Source organism: Candoia aspera, chromosome 7, assembly GCF_035149785.1.
Source record: "Candoia aspera isolate rCanAsp1 chromosome 7, rCanAsp1.hap2, whole genome shotgun sequence".
Lineage (NCBI taxonomy): Eukaryota > Metazoa > Chordata > Lepidosauria > Squamata > Boidae > Candoia > Candoia aspera.
Window position 1 is genome coordinate 42,015,338 of NC_086159.1, and position 17,527 is coordinate 42,032,864.

The following is a 17,527-nucleotide window of genomic DNA, read 5'->3' on the forward strand; positions in this document are numbered from 1 at the left end:
GCAGTTTGCTCAAGCCTGTCAACCACTCCGATCATTGGCATCCGCAACCCCCACCTCCTGCTCCGATCATGATTGATGGACAGCAACATTTTGAGGTGAAGGAGGTCCTTGATTCTCGCTGACTTCGTGGCACCCTGCAGTACCTCATTCGGTGGAAACACTTTTCCCACCCTGAGTGGGTATCTGCCTGTGATGCTCACTCCCCTGTTTTAGTTAGACACTTTCATCTACTTATCCTCTGAAAGCTGGTCCTTAGTGTTTTTTGTGGGGGCGGTATGTCATGTTCACCATTCAAATGTTGCCGTTACATCGTAACGTTTCGCATGTCATTTGGCTGATGCGTGTTTCATCTGGGAGGGGAGGAGGATTCCATCTCGTGGGATTGTTATATGTTAGCAGCTGGATTGGAATGTGTTTGGGTTATCTTGTGTGTTCAAGGTTCCTTTCCCAGGACATCAGCAGAAACAGTTACCAGCACCTGGGGGGGGGGGGAGTTTGCGACGGCAGGGCAAGGGGAGGGATTACGTTTGAGCCGAGGGTTTTTAGTTTGTACTTGGCGCGCTTTTGCTCATTCTCAGCTTTCTCTGTATTTGCATACTATTCTTTAATAAATCAGATATCATTAAGTTCCTGCTTGTGAGTCTGAGTCTATTAGGGTAGGCAATCCTTACAGTGCCTGCCTTTTAACACAATCCTTTCTGTGCCTTTTCTCACCTCAGCCAATCGGGCTGCCTTTTGATTCACACACTTCTGTGCTTCTCTTTCTCGAGCACTGATTGGAGGATCTGATTCTCCCTCCGAAGTTTGACTAATCAGCATCTTTGATTTCTCCCACTCTGCTGAGTCACTTTTGGGTTTTATTCTCGAAGTCCTTCCTGATACATTTTGTTTTCCCCTTCTGACTCTGGTTAAGTTTCATTTTCGGAGTCAGAAGCAGGCTCAAACCTCACAGGACTCTCGATTTTTGGTGAGCTTCCAACTTCAGTTGTTGATGAGGTTGCATTTCCCCAGATGATACTGGAGGTCCTTCTGAACCTGCAACTGTTGCTCAATGAGCAAGCAGCAGCTATGGCCAAGAGGGCCTTTGCATAGATCCATCTTATACACCAATTATGCTCTTTCTGGGATTAGGAGACCCTTGGTAGGATGACTTATCCCTTAGTCATCTTTTGTTTGGACTACTACAGTACACTACACATAGGTAGTATGAGTAGTTATGAGCATAGCTTGGTTAACCCATGTGATACTTTGTGAGCTGCACTGGCTACCACTTGACTTCTGGGTACAATTCAAGGGGTTGGTTGTCATCTTGGCTCAGGACTTGGATATTTATGGGATTGCCTTTCTCCAGTTGTTGTCTGTCCTATGAGATCTGGCAGGGTTGGTGTGCTCCAGTTCCCTTCAATAAAACAATGCTAATTTATGGGATCTTGGAGGCATGCCTTTTCTTTTACCACCCCTGCTTTCTGGAACAGCATTCCATTCTTTTAGGAAAGCTTTAGGAACCTGGCTTCTTCAGCAGGCTCTGGGGTAGGGCAATTTGTCAACCCTTATCAGAGATTTTATTTATTTCTGTATTTCCCCAAAGTGGTGTCTTGGGATTCTTTTTTTAAAAATTGTATTTATAATGTACTTTTAATTGTTGTATGTCACCCTGAGTTGCTTTGCAGTTAACCAGTTTATAAATCAAATTAATAACAGTAATCAAAAGACACTGCAAACAGAGTTGGCTGTACATTACGCAAAATTGGGTGGTTGCCTCATTCAAAAAATGTGGGGTGGTAGAAACACACGGGGGAGAGAGCTATGCTATGTAACTTTGCCTGCATTCCCTAAGCCAGACAGTTGAAGAAACATTCATTTTTGGTCTACTTGGTTTATATGTGTGGAATGGGAAGGAATACCATTCCGTTCTGTGCTTCAGACAGCAAAATGTATTCGGTAACCCTACTGAGCAACTATACTGTCTTTTTACTCCTTTTGGGGATAAATGTTACAAAAGGAAATGGTAAAAAATAACTACAGAGGATTGCAAATGGAAAAAAAGCATTGTTTGGATGCACCATAACATTTGATGAAGGACACCCCACAATCACGCAATCAAATGTAATCTTCAGTTTTCTAGCTAAGAGTAAAGTCCTGTTTTTCAAACTACAAGCTTTGATTAATCTGATTTGGAATTTAATTCAAGCTTTACAGTGCAAAATGTCCAGCATTGAGCCTGCCAGATCAAGACAGTCTGATACTAAATTTACTCTTCATGATTGAATTATGCCTTGAAATACACAGTCAAATGCACTGAAGTAGGGAACAAACTTAAGAGAATTATTTTTAAAAATCTTGCTTACAGTGTTAGAGAGAGAGACAGAGATTAGCTTGAAGGAACTATGCAGAGACGGTTACAAAAACATGCTTTAAGTCCAGGAAACAAAGAAAACATTAGGAAGAACTCAGACTGGCCCTGTCCTAACTTCCTGGGAAAGAAGGGAAAATGCAATTAGGCTTTCAAGATTCTGTTGCTATAGCCTGCATCAATAATTATACTTCCAGTCAAAGTTGTAGAGTCAGTTTCCTAATCTGGCCTACCTCAAAGGGCTGACAGAAAGCCATTAGATTACATTGTATATAGAAAGAAAGAACTATAGATGTTATGGCAAACTTCATTCATCTCACCATTGAGAAAACAAGATCCACGGTTCTACTATAGCCAACCAAATTCCATGGGATATCTTGCCCAAGAGTATGCATTCCATATAACAAAAATTCCTTTGCTACAATAGCCCAAAGTAAACAATCTTGCTTATACTTTAGTCGACAAATATGTGTATGAGACAAATCTTTTAAAAATCCCATTGGGAAATAACCAGTAAAGTATGTTTTTAAAGGCATATAAGTGGTGGAATAAGATTTTGGATAAAATAGACAAAAACATTGGATTTCTTTATCCTTGACTTTATATGCAGAAAAAGTAATTCTACAACCAGCATATACAGTAAATTCATAATTTACTCTTACAGTACTTATTAGCCCCTGTAACTCAAAACAGATTCAGCATAGTCAGTAAACAAAATTAGTTCCCCCCATGAAGCAAGATGTTGTAATCAAAACAATTGAATTAATAGCTGACTTTGTTTTAAATTATTTTCTCTAGAATTTTAATTTCAGTATGTCTCAAGGAGAATAAATACCACACATTTTAAAACAGCTAAAAAGATGAGAATATTTCTCAGCAAAACCCAGTAAATGCAATATAGCAAGATCTCATTTATATCTCTAATCCTATTCCTTCTTTATGTGAAGGTGAGCTCTTCTGAGCTCAGAGCAGTGTACTTGGTCCAGCATCATAAGTAGCCAGTATATACTGTATAAAAGCTTCATGAGTTACTTTTGGTCAGCAGCAATACTTCGAGGCACTGAGAGTGATTGGAATGTAAATAAGTGAATGCTATGTCATTGCTGTCAGGCCTAGCACCAAGTTAGAAGAGGCCCAGATGAGAAAATGCCTGCTGCCAAGTCTCTTCTTGTTGCAGCGGAAGATAGGTATCTATCTATATTTTTCACATGTTCAATTTTCAATGGCTTGTATGTACAGAGACAAAATTTGCCTAAATCCCAAGAAACTGGAGCATGAGCTTATTTTCCTTAAGATCTCCAGCATCTTAAAATAAAGTACTTAAATATTAACATATAACACAAATTGGCAACGATGCATGGAACCACTTAAGATAAAATTTCCAAGCATTACAAAGCTGCAACACATAAATATAATTCACAAACATGGAACTTGAGCTAACTTGTTATGTCCTGAAAATATGAAGCCAAAATAACTTCAGTTTGCCACCACATTCATGCTATATAGAATATCTTTTATTGTACAGTAAATGTTTTGATTTTTCTTCAGCAATTGCTTTATTACTGTGATTTGGAGATTTAATTTGATAACATAATATTCCTGTCATATTTTATGAATTTTGCATATCCAAATATGGCTCCGAAAATGGGATATTTTTCTCTAGAAGTAAAACAAAATGTTCACATTATGTGCTGTATGCATCCAAATTCAGCTTCCTCTTCTTCAGCCTGAAGAAGTCCCAGCTTCTTTTGGCTTTCAATATAATATTACATAATTACACCATTGCCTTTGTACATGGGAGAATCCAATGTCTGATTTGTTATCAAAATTATTTTTAAAAGATTGTCTGCTGTGATCACTGTGTAGATTGTTTGCTTTTTGTTGATTGTGTATGTGTTTTCTCAGTGGCTAAATCAGATAATGTTTTAAAGGCTACTCACCTAGAAAAATATGTGGCTGTTTCCATGGTGTGCTCCCATGCATTGTCAACCACTTCTTTATAATACACTGCACACTACTAATATAGTATATATGAGCATCAGTTTGATGTAGTGGTTAAGAGACCAAGCTAGAAACTGAGAGACCATTACTTCTGCCTTTGGACCAGTCACTCTCTCTTGGCCCTAGGAAGAAGGCAATAGCAAAGCATTTTTGAACATCTTGCCAAGAAAACTGCAGGGACTAGTCCAGGCAGTAACCAGAAGTCAACACTGACTCAAAGCCACCAAAAAACAAATAAACAGATAAATATATTTTGGGCCAACTAGTGCTATTTTTCAAAGCTACAAGTTGCCCAGCCTGAAAGAGGCATTTTGTAAAACTGTTTGGTTTTGGCCAATGGCAAGTGTCAGGACGGAGTTGAATGCTTCCGGTTCAGGTCTGCATTTTACCCACATCTCACTGGGTGATTGGAGCCAGCCATTTTCACTGTTGTAGGAGTGACATTGGAAACCCCATGTATGGGGCCCGAAGCTTGGATATAAATACTGGAAATAACTGATTTTTTAATCTGACTCCCTTTTTTCTTTCCCATACGCTAAAGTTGATGACTCAGAATTGAATTCCAGCCCTGGACTTTAGTTTTGTATTAGTATATAATTGGATTGAAAACTCTGGAGAGTGACAGAGAGAACAGGAAAAATGATAGATGACACATCATGACATTCAATCCTACCACTGCATTTCATTTCAGATGTTACAAGAGAGAAAGCCAATGTTTCTGTGGTTATATTTCTTTGACTATTTGCATGGGGAAAAGATGTATGGAATTCATAATAACAGCAGTGCAATAAATCTCACTGCAACTGACTTAAATGGTTGTATGCTGTCAGCAAAATTAAAAGCTTAAATAAAGCAGGATTATTTTTTTCCCTTAAACTTTATCATATTAAAGTTTTACATTCAGAAGCTACTCTTCCCCTTCCCCAAGTAAGTAGTTTCTGCTCAGTGTTACAGCTTTATTAAAATATGATAGAGGGCAAGTTCTCTATGAATATTCTTACACTGCCTTTTTTCATTGCATATTGGCAAATTAAGACTGAAGATCTGTTTGACCTTGGCCAAGAACACCATGGGTGGCCTTGAAAAAAATCACAGTTGCTGTCATTCTGGATGTAAAGCAGCTTTCCTAAACCTTTTACACTCCAGATGTGTGTTGATTATGGCCTAATTCATACATTATGCTAAAAAATGGTTTGCTTGACCATGGGTTATTGAATAAACCACAGTTGGCTGAGTTCACATACCATGTCAAGCCATAAAGCATGGTTTACAAACCACAATGGCTTGATTCACCTGACATGCTAAGCTAACATTAAACAAAACACTTGATGTGTAAACCAGGCCTGCAATTCCCAGCAACTCTAATCCTAGATTTAAATTCACATTTTAGGCAGGGAAGCCTACTGATGATTTTGGATCAATTGTTGTCCTTAACATTATTCGTCTGTCGTTATGAATTTAAAATTGGAGCTGATCTGCCTTTTGCTTCTAGAGGAAAAATAGAATACAAATCTAGCAAACAAATACATAAATATCCATCTGGGAGGTGCAAGTAAATGTGAAGAAGTGATGCTTGCTAAAGTTCACATTGAGGGAAACCATAACATTGGCAAAGCAATTGCACAATAAAGCTTATGATGACAACAAAATACATTGGGGATTATTTCCTTCTTGGGGAGAATATGTCATAGATCACACTTGGTGATTATTTCAGCAGAAGTGAATAGAATTGACTCTGGCATACAGATACTTATTTCATCATGAAATAGGTTGCCTTTAAAATATCACCACCATTGTTGAGAAAAGTCAAATATTTCTAAATCTGAAAAAAAGGCTTCATTCAAAAAATAGAAAATAAGCCTTATAAATAGACCTTTATAGAAAGGACACCAGACTGCTGTACATGATCCACCACTCATGGGATTGCATTGTTTTGAGTCAGCTGGCCCAGGATGGAATAACAATCAGAGTTCTGTACAGCAGTGATTGCTTGCTGAGGCACTAATTGGAACAAATTGCCCCCAGGGGTACAAATGAGAACAAAAGACTACAACTTGTCATGATCTTTGCACTATTGAATCAAGTATCTGTTTATAAAATATTCTACTGTAGTCTGGCTTAATGCTGAAATGCAGTAATTACCTTTGGGTACCATGATAGTATTCATGTGAAAAAAATGTGAACAAGTGACTATCATATTTTATTGCTTCAGACACATTAATCTGTTTATCTGTTTGTGGATTATGTATGAAACTGACCATTGTGGCTTGTTAATACATCTTAGTTGAAAAATCATGATTTAATGGCTTTGTGATTGCAGGCATTGTTTTATTCAACAAACTTGGTTGAAACAAGTCATGGTTTGATGTAGTATTGGTTAATGAGGCACTTTGCATGATAGAAAAGAAACATGGTTTTGGTCCCTAGTATGTCAGATAACCTATCCAACTCATATTTTAAGAACTGATAAGGCTATGCTGTATTGTCTTTCAGTTAGGATGTTACCATTTTTACCAGAAACTAGAATTTTTCTGTGGAATAATAAATACAATTTTATTTATAGTCATAGTCCAAAACTTCATACAATAGACAGTGCAACAAAACATACGAATAAAGCTATAACATTGACATTGTAAAATACATAGCTAATAGCCTTCTAGCATAAAAGTGGGATATCACCTATTTAAACTCAGAATTTCCTTACAACAATCATGACCAAATAAAATTCTTGAAACTTTTTAAAGATTTATGAGGAATTGTCCTCTAATAAAGATAACATATTCTCTCCCATAGAATAGCCCAAGTGATTAACAAGAAGGAGAGATATTAGTACAGAGTCTATGTTACAATAGGCAGTTTAACAAAATTTGTAGTACATATTCTACTATACCCTTGACGCAATGATAGATAACCTTGGAAAGAGATGTAGCCATACCTTTACTCCAGAACCACTGATGGTAAAACAGTAAGCTTGGTGAGCATAAATGCTATTTTATGAGGAATGGAGTTGATGTATATAGGTAATTAAGAACTGAAAAGGTCTATTCCAAAGGCTGCTGTTACCAGTCCTTCTACTTCACTCCTTCTGTAAAGCTAAATCCAGGAAACGTTGCTTAACTCTATAAAGCAGTTGCAAATTATGCCTGCTTGGTTGAATTAAAAACTTCTATATTTTGAAATATACCAAGACTATAGGCTATTTGGGATGCAAAGAATGATCAGCCTTAAAGGAGTTGCCTGATCCTTGCACACATGTCAGTAAAATGTCTTGCGCACAACAAAACATACATAATGAACTCTCCTTAATGGAAATGATGACAAATTATTGAGCCTGTAAGCAAGTCTCCATTTGGCAAAATATATATACAGGATTTATTACAAATATAAATACGTCCATTATTAAACACAGAATGATCCAAGACTCTAGTACTAGATAATAATTTATTCCATTTCCTTCAAGCCATTGTCATATACTTGCATCACTTTATGCAGGGCTTCTGATCTGCTAATGTACTCTGGATCCCAGTAGCTTCAGTAATAAAGGAGTCCACATATGGTAATCCTTAATAAAGATGACTCAAAAGAAGAAAGCAATGAAATCTTTCTCAGCAAGCAAATTAGTTTTACCAGTGGAGGGTAAATTGAGGGAGCTGGCTAGATCTACTGCTGTACAGTATAAGGAATTAATGGGTCTCAGGTGGCTTTGAAAAGGACTGGCTTGATTTCAAAAGTTAAACTTAAAGCATGTTCTCAGAGGGTCAATTAATTTATCTTTGCAGTAAGGTTGGTTTACTTGCATAGAGTACGCAAGTTGATGAACTATAAGAAAACAATAAAATGTTTGTTTCTCAATGTTGCTAGGCAACATATTACCTTTAATTTTGTTTCCAATAATTCTAAAGTATTAACAACCCATAAAGAAAGAAGACATTATCATTATTAAAGAAAACAAGACTTTTTTTTCTTGTTAACATACAAAATGAAGCTTTGAAGAGCTATTTGGCTAGAAGAATGAAAGTTCTTTAAAACAATTTTTGGTAAATCATTTTAAGTAGGACATTACACAGAAATGAGAAATATTTCCAACTCAGAGTCCTAGGATATGTTTGCTCCAACTATTGTTATCTGTGAAAATCCATATAACCTCTAGATGGCAGCAAAGACATAGAGAGAATTCCAGTGCTTTGCTGCAATCTAGTGCAGCAAATCTAAGGGACTTAATTCAGTTTGTAAAATGCTATCCAGATTTTTGCAACCCAGATACGGTAGCCCTGGTGTTCACGCATCACATGAAGCTGTTGTTTATTTAACTGTGAGTTACTGAGTATCTACATTTAGCTATATTCACATAGCATACTAAGCTATGAACAGTAACCATAAACCTGAGATCAAAGAATACTCCAAAACCAAACTACATGCTGGCTTAATGTGAGATATGAATCTAATCTTTATGTTGCCACTCTAAAAGTTTCATTAGTTTCTTCTGCATTCTGTTTTAATTCATGTTCAGGAAAGGAAGATACATGAAACTAGTTGGCAGTTTTGAATGGCAAGTATTATAATGTTGTGTGTTTTTTTTCATTTTTTAAAAATAAATATTTTCTCATCACTTTCAAAATACATATAATAGGGCTGTTCAAGCTTCAAAGGAGAACTTCACAGCAACAAAGTTCATATGGATTTCTTTCTAAATTGCTGAGGCAACCCTCTTCCCTTTCTAAAGGCTCAGTGATACAAGGTCACTTTGCATCATGTCCTTTCTAGCCTTTCAGACAGTTGTTCAAGTATCCAGAAGAGGCTTCTGCACATGCTCAGCATAAATTCAAAAGCCTCTTCTGGTTGATGAAACTGATTGGTGAGACCTCAAGGCCAGAGCACCTTGACAAGGAAAAGCACTTTGTCTCATCATTGTGATGGGGAGCACTTCATCATCTCCATGGCATTGAGGTGATGCTTAGCTGTCTTGCATAGGTAGAATGCATCATATTCCCAAAATATATGCCTGCTCCTAACTGTGATGATGAAATAATGACTGAACATGTGTTGTGACATTATGATGCAAGGCCTGCACTTCAGTCTGTAAAGTTATTGTTGTATTTATAGGATGTGTGCATAGCATATTACTGATTTATCCTAGTTTTTCCTCAAACACACAGTTTTTTTCCTTTGTATAGTGCATGACATTTCTCATCAGTCTGACACACCAATCCAGTTCTCTATATGGTATGCACATTCAAATGATGCAGTAAGGAACTGGTTTTACAAACTGAATTAAGTCCCTAAAATTGTGGAAGTGCCCTGCGTTGCTTGATATAAAAACAGTAAAGTCTCTCTCAAAGTGAGGTTGTTTCCTGGTGACTAGATGGACACATATACTGCCTAGACAAAACCTAGGAAAAAATTACACTCTAGACTAGAACTACCGTTCAGTTGTTACAGCTTTAGAGTTCAGTTGTCCCTTTGTTTTATACATGTGTAGCTGGGTTTTGTTCTGCCGAAACCCAAATTCAAACTTTGCATTTGTTCCTATCAAATCCTTTAAAAATCCTTAATGGACTAGTAATTAGGCCTTCCTTGGGAAATGGAGATTGCTGCTTGTCCTCAGATGAACTGTACATAAGAAGGCAGTCATTCCATATAGGGGCTCTGCTGCTGACATTAACCATGAGAACCTCAGTAATGACATTCCAGTCTCTATTTACGTCTCTTTCTGAACATACCCTTTAATAGAATGATTTGCAAATGTTCTCCTGTTGCTGAGGCTGAGTTCTAGAATTAAGACAGCTTTTTCTCTCTCATGTATGAATGTAGAAATACTGCCGAGATCATGTGCACTTGTATTCTGACTAGCAGCCAAAAGGCAGTTCTGTGTTTAGTTGTATCTCAGTGGTACAACAGCATAAACACTTGTGCTATATAACCTGGTGCACTAAAGGGCTGCAGAGCAGTTTGGGGAAAATATCAGCTGTTCCAGCTTTGCTTTGCAGTAACAAGAGAGAGAGAAATAAAAGGTGAAGACAATAGCTAGTCACAAAGGGTCTATTACATAGTATCACTGATGATACAGCTGAAATCACAGCACATTCCTATCTTCTAGCTAGTTTGTGATATAATAGATTTTGTCACCACTGCCACACTAACTTTACAAGTAATTGGGTTCACATGTGGCATTAAGTTATATGCTTAGTCTGATCTTGGAATAATGTCTTGCCTAAACCCAGCCAGTGATTTAAGGCTGAACCTGAAGTATTAAACAAACAGGCCCTACAGTCTTTTCAGCTAACTCTGGTTAAATAAATCAGAATTTAGAGCAATATGTGAACTTAATTAATATAAGATTTCCATAAAGTTTACTGTTTTAGTACGTTATAGCAGGCAAACCATACAACCTTAAAGATTGTAATCCCTTTTATGATAACTTCAGACTTTTGATATCTAGAACCACTTCAGTGAAGGTGGTATTGAAGTAAAAACAAATAAGAATCACTAATAGGTTTTATTAGTACCTTTCTCTTTATCTTCCCTACCATTTTCTGGCAAAACAGAAAACAGAAACAGACATATGGTGTATACAACATATTATTATCCCCCTTTTCGGGGGAGATGGGCGGTGATGGAAATTTGAAATATAAATAAATAATTCAATTTGAAAATGGATGGAAGCAGTTTGACTGACAGAACTATATATTACTTCACTTCCTCTTATTTCTTTATCCTGAGTTGAATTTTATACTATAAATTCCACCACCCTCTTATATTCCAGAAAGCACCATACAATAAAATAGGAATGAAAAGCATTGTCTTTTCCAGTTTTCCACTCAGGCAGTCAGTCTGTCCATCTATCCTCCAAGACTATGGGAAGCTTGTGCAGTAATAATATCACAAAAGACCAGGCATTTGTTTTGGCTCATTTGGGGAGGATTTGTTTTAAACCATGTATTAACAGAGACTTAAAACAAATATTTTACCTTCCCATCCTCCAAAATGTAAAATATTATGCTCCTAAAATCATTATTTGACAACATATTTGAATGTAATAATTGTGAAGTACTCTAGAGGCCAAAATGGTGCTCGGGTGATATGTGGTCCATAATCCACAGCTGCTCATCCTTGCACTATACATTCTGTTCCATTTAAAGACCAGTAGTCATGACATTCAAATGCTCAGAGAACATATTTAGAAAGAATGTTGAGAAACTGCTGCTGCCTCTCCTTAACTAGTGTTATCAGGAAAAACAGATATGCAACAAGCTTGAAATTCTAAACATCCAAATGAAAATACAATCCTAGTAATCTTCTATAGGAACTGAGAGATTTATGAAATCAAATTAAATATTCTATATTATTTTCCCTTCTTTTTCTGAGCCCTTGGGTTCCATAAAAGGAAGGCTTGTCATTATACTGTGCATTTTAACACATATCTTCAGCAGCATAAAAGGAACAATTTATAGCAAAATGTTTAAGCCCATCATGAAAGCAGCAGCAGATAAATACAGTTCAGTCCACTGGGTTTTTTTTCCCAGCAGCTACATAGTTGGGAAACTATGCAACAGTTAAACAATGAAATTAAACATATGGAACCTGCCTGGTATGTTTAAACATTTAAGTGCCTTTAAAAAAGGGAAAAGGAAAAAAAAATCATATAACTGCATCATTTGTAAGAGTTGATATTTTATAGAGGCAACTGACAAAAGAACCAACAGCTCTGCGTTACAGTAGAAAATGTATATTATGTCCAAATTACAAAGTGAACAGGATTTACTAATGAGAAGCAGAAATAGGCTGGCCCTATCTGCAATTAAAAAAAGATGATTTAAAATTGTCATTGAAAATGTTAATAAAAGCACTTATGTTTTCCAATAAGTGTCAGGAAGCATAAGAGATTATTAAGGGAAGCACCATGAAAGGAGTGGACTTTGAAAATATTCTGTGACTGGGTACACACAATTTATAGTATGTAAATCATAAAGTGCCTTGCCATGCTGTGTGAACCAAACCACTGTGGTGGACTGAATGGTTTATGGACTAGCCTGGTGTGAGGAAAACTATTACAATAAGAATGGTAATTATTACTGTACAAATAATATTTGTACATAGCAATAGTCCAGACACAAGGTGATTGACTGAGTCCTAACATGAGTGATTGTGAGAAGAGACTCCTTGATCAAGAAAGAGCACAACTGGCACACCAGATGAATCCTAGCCACAGCTGTCACCTGCTCTTTGAACAGGAGATGTGAGTCCAGGAAGACTCCCAAATTGTGCCTTGGTTCTGTTTGAGGAAGTACAACTTCATTCAGAACTAAAGATGGGAAACCCTAGCACTGGAAGAACCATTCGCCTTTATGACAGCTCCTCTCTGACTTCACTTTAGAATTTACAGGCGCTGTTTTGAGTGCTAAACATCGGTTGGAAGAGATGTACAGATGAATATTTTTTTTCCCTAATAATCTTTCGAACAAAACTGCCTTGACTTTAAGGTAAGAACTGTGTAAGTTATTTTGTTTCAAACCTTGTGCAAGATTTTTGCTGCAGCAGTCTTTAAATTACAAAAGGTCCTTCAAGAGGGCTACTCAAAAGTCAGCATTTTTGATAAATCTGAATATTGCTTGCTGCTTAGTCTAATTCAAAGGCTTATAATTTATAAAACTGTTGCTATGATACAAGTTACAGTCCTAATGATGACTCATTTTTATGCAGCATCTACAAGTTTACACCCACCTCAGGCAGCACGTGGTTACATTAGAAATATCTCAATAATTCTATGGCCTAATTCAAATTGTAGCTGCATAATTCTTGCAGAATCAGTGAGATCACCATGCTCTGTAACTTCTCATTTGGGGGATGGTATTTGGATTCACATTTGAATGTACTGAATATTTTGCTGCTGTAGGCAAATACATTTCAATACTTGGTGCCACATCTATTTCATGCTATCTTTTAAATAATCTGCATCTATCCAATTAGATATACAGTTCCAATTAAAGGTACACAGAAGGCTAGTGAAATAAAAATCTGAATAAGGATGCTGGGGCTAATATGACAAAGCAATAGTATTATACAGTAGGGACTCAGAATGAAAAATAACTGCAATTCATTTTATACCAATTCAGAAATCCCACAGCAGCCTTAGATACCTGGCATTGGCCAAGTGCATGGATTATAATATATTTCATTCCCAGCCAACATTTTAGGATCCTCAGCCAGCATGATTGTGACAGACTGCTGCAGAGGTTTTATAAGAAAAGTTAAGAATCCAGATAAGGCTGTATTTTTACTTAATCCTACTCAACAACTTCAGGATCTCAGAAGGAAGTATTTCCCATTTTTGTTTATCTTTATAACTGAGTATTCTAGGTTTTCAAATAGGATGTTCTGCGTGCAAAGTATATGCTATAGTATTGAGCAGTAGTCCCTTTATAATACGGTCCACAGTTGGAGAGAGTAGATCCAGAACATTTCCAGTTTGTGAGGCTGTTGAGAGCTTATTTGTAGCTCAGTGTTGAACTGTGCTCATAATTTCCCAGCTGAAACTATGGTTGAGTCTGTCCATGTGTTGTGAGATTAAAGAGATCTCATCATGTCTTCTGACTGCTACTTGGTGTTTGTGGATGCACTCTGCTAGTCTTTTGCCTGTCTGTCCTACCTGGTGGCTGTTACAGTCTTTGTACTGTATGTTGTAAATAACTCCTGTTTTTTCTTCTTGGGCTATTGGGTCTTTTGGGTTACTTAATATGTTTTGAAGCGTTTTAGTTGGTTTATGTGCTATGGTGATGCCATGTGGTTGTAACAGTCTGTTGGTGGTTTCTGAGATGTTTCTGATGTATGGCAGTGTTATCCTTTTCATAGTTTCTATTGTTTGGGTTGTAGTGGGTTGGGTGGTGAGGCACTTTTTGATAAAATTGAGCGGGTATCCATTTTGTTGGAAGATGATCTGTTTCCTTTTTCTGGTGTTCTGGGTTGCTACAGTGTGTAAGTGCTCATCTGAATAATGTTCTTACACAGCTTCTCTTGTGGGAGGTTGGATTGTTACTTTGGTAATGGAGCACTTGGTTGGTGTGGGTAGCTTTCCTGTAGACTTGTTTCTAACTTACCATCATTTCCTCTACTGAAGAGCATGTCCAGGAATGGTAGTGTGTTGTTGTTTTCTTCCTCCCTTGTGAATTTTATTCCATTAAAGATATTGTTGATGGTCTTGTGGGTTTCTTCCAGTTGTTTCTTTTGTATTATGGCAAAAGTGTCATCTACATACTGGATCCATACTTTGGGTTGTATGTGTGGGAGTGCTATCCTTTCCAGACACTGCAATACAATCTCTGCTATAAGTCCTGAAATCAGTGATCCCATGAGTGTTCCTTTGATCTGTTGGTATATTTCTCCATCTAACTGAAAGTAGGTTGTAAGGCAGAGGTTGATGAGGTCCATTATCCTGGGTATTTCTATTTTGGTGTATTTGGCTAGGTGAGGTGTGTTGTGCAGAACTGCAGCCATGGATTCTTTCGCTAGTGCTGGGTCTATGGATGTTAAGAGAGCTGTAACGTCGAATGATACCATGACCTCATCTTCTTCTATTTTTAGGTTTTTGATTTTCTGGAGGCACTGTAGTGGGGAGTTGATAGAATGTTCACTTTCCTCTGTGAGGTGGCTGAGTTTCTTTGTAAGCTCTTTAGCTATGTTATATGTGGGAGTCCCTGGTAATGATACAATGGGCCGAAGTGGTATGTCAGGCTTGTGTATCTTGGTGTGTCCATAGAAGCATGGGAGGACGGGTCCACTGCTTTTCATCCGCTTCTGTTCTTCTTGTGTAATTTGACCTTTCTTGGTGAGGTTGTTGAGCATTTTTTTTACCTGGTTGCCCAGTTTCTGGTTTACCTGGTTGTCCAAAAGGGCGGGGGCCATGAAAAACATCTCAGAAACAACCAACAGACTATTACAACCACACAGTATCACCATAGCACACAAACCAACCAAAGCCCTTCAGAACATCTTAAGCAAACCAAAAGACTCAGTAGCCCAAGAACAAAAAACAGGAGTCATCTACACCATACAGCATAAGGACTATAGCAGCCACTATGTAGGACAGACAGGCAGAAGACTAGCAGAGTGCATCCACGAACACCAACCAGCAGTCAGAAGACATGATGAGAACTCCTTAATCTCACAACACATGGACAGACTCAACCATAGGTTCAGCTGGGAAACTGTGACCATCCTAAACCAAGCCAAATCCACAAACGCCAGAGAATTCCTGGAAGCCTGGCACTCAGACAAAGCAGCCATCAACAGACACATAGAGGTAAACAACATTTACATACTATTCAAAAGAAACAGTAGAAAAGCCAAAAGATCAAGATTAACTCCCTTGCCAGCAATCAACACCCAGATATGCAAAAATCAACACTAGGATTAACACCAGATGAACCATCAAATAGCACAATACACCCTAATCAAGGAACTATTAACTCAGTCAATCAACCAAGCAGCAAACAACAGCCCAATCAAAGAACTCCCAAGGAAAGAACAACACCCCTACTAACGCAAGCAGGGCAAGCCATGGTATATAAATTGAGAGCAAGGCCCACTCCCTCTTCACACTGAAGATGTTGCCTAGTCTGGCAATGAAACATCTGCAAGAAAACAACAAGGCTCAGAGAGCACCAAGGACTCCACTGTTTAGAGCTTATTTGGCTTTTGAAATTAGAACTCTTACAAATTATATCCAAGCAGAACTGTAGTTTCTAGGTGATTGATAGAAATGAGGTGAAAGACAGTGGATATACACATGAAACTGAAAACATAAGATAAACATAGAGTCCCCCATGAGCGGGAGATGGGCGGTGAATAAATGTATAAATAAATAAATTAAATAAATAAATAAATAAATAAAAATAAATCTGACCAGACACAATATAGCATATATATTAGATGAAATAATGACACACACCTTATTCTCTTCTCAAAATAACCAGTTTAATCAGGCTGGATATTTTTTTGTGTGTTTGCACTGGCATCCCACAATGCAATGCATCAGGGATAGAGCATGACAAGTGTCAAAGCCTACAATTTTTAATTAAGAGAATTAGTCAGTTTATTCATGTACAATGTCTGAAAATGCTATCACTATATAGAAAATAACATAACTTGAAGATGAATATGACATTATGATTGGCAGCATTCATATCTGATAGTCTAATGTAATGAGTCAGATACTTTCATTGTCATCAGAATCAGAGAGGGAGGGAGGAGAGAGAGAGAGATGTAAGGTAAAGGTAGATAAAGGGAAATAAAATAATAATATAGACAGACCCTTATCATTTTTATCATTTATAAAGCATGACTGTAGATAGTTTCTGTGAAGGAACATAGACTTGGCTTGGTAATGGAGAAGGAATGAGCAAACTATTAAGAAGGGAGTTTCAGAAAAGATTACTCAGTCCAAAAAAGAGAATGGCATGAAAAAGAAACTCAAAATAACTCTGCCTTGGTATAAAATGAGGCAGAGTGATCTGGCAGTCTTTCAGTATTCTTGTAAAGTGATCTTTCCTCTATGCTCATATCCCCAGAGTTCATCCTTTTGAGCTGTAGAAGTGAGCAGCATGCAACCAAAGAGAAATAGCTTCATCCTGTGCATCACATCATCTTACTTATCATTCATGGAGTAGGGGTTATAAAGTAATAATTGTACACTGTGATTGGCTGCTGAATAATGCTACAGAATTTATGCTAATTTTTAGAATTTATTTTTCTCTCACTGACATCAGTGAGATGGAATTTACTGTATTTACCCCAAGGAAAAAGACCCCGAATTTAAGAGGATCCTGCTTAAAAAAAGGATCATTAGACAAAAAAAAAAGACACCCCCCCCCCAAACTCTGCCCATAGCTAAGATAACCCTTTTTAAATTGCAGAGTCGTCGCAACACGAGATGGGTGGTGAAAAAATATGATAAATAAATAAATAAAATGGGGGAAACAGTTTTCCTTTCCTTTCATGTACATAATGTCAGCTCTGTCCTGATATAACTTTACATCTGCAAAGTTGGTGTCTCCTTGAAATGGAGGAGAACTGGAAAAAAGGTAAGCATTTTTTGTTCATCTGATATCCTATTTCTGCACTTGGCCAAAACGGAGATTTTTCACCTGAAGATGGGTCTAAAAGTGGATTTGCTGGCAG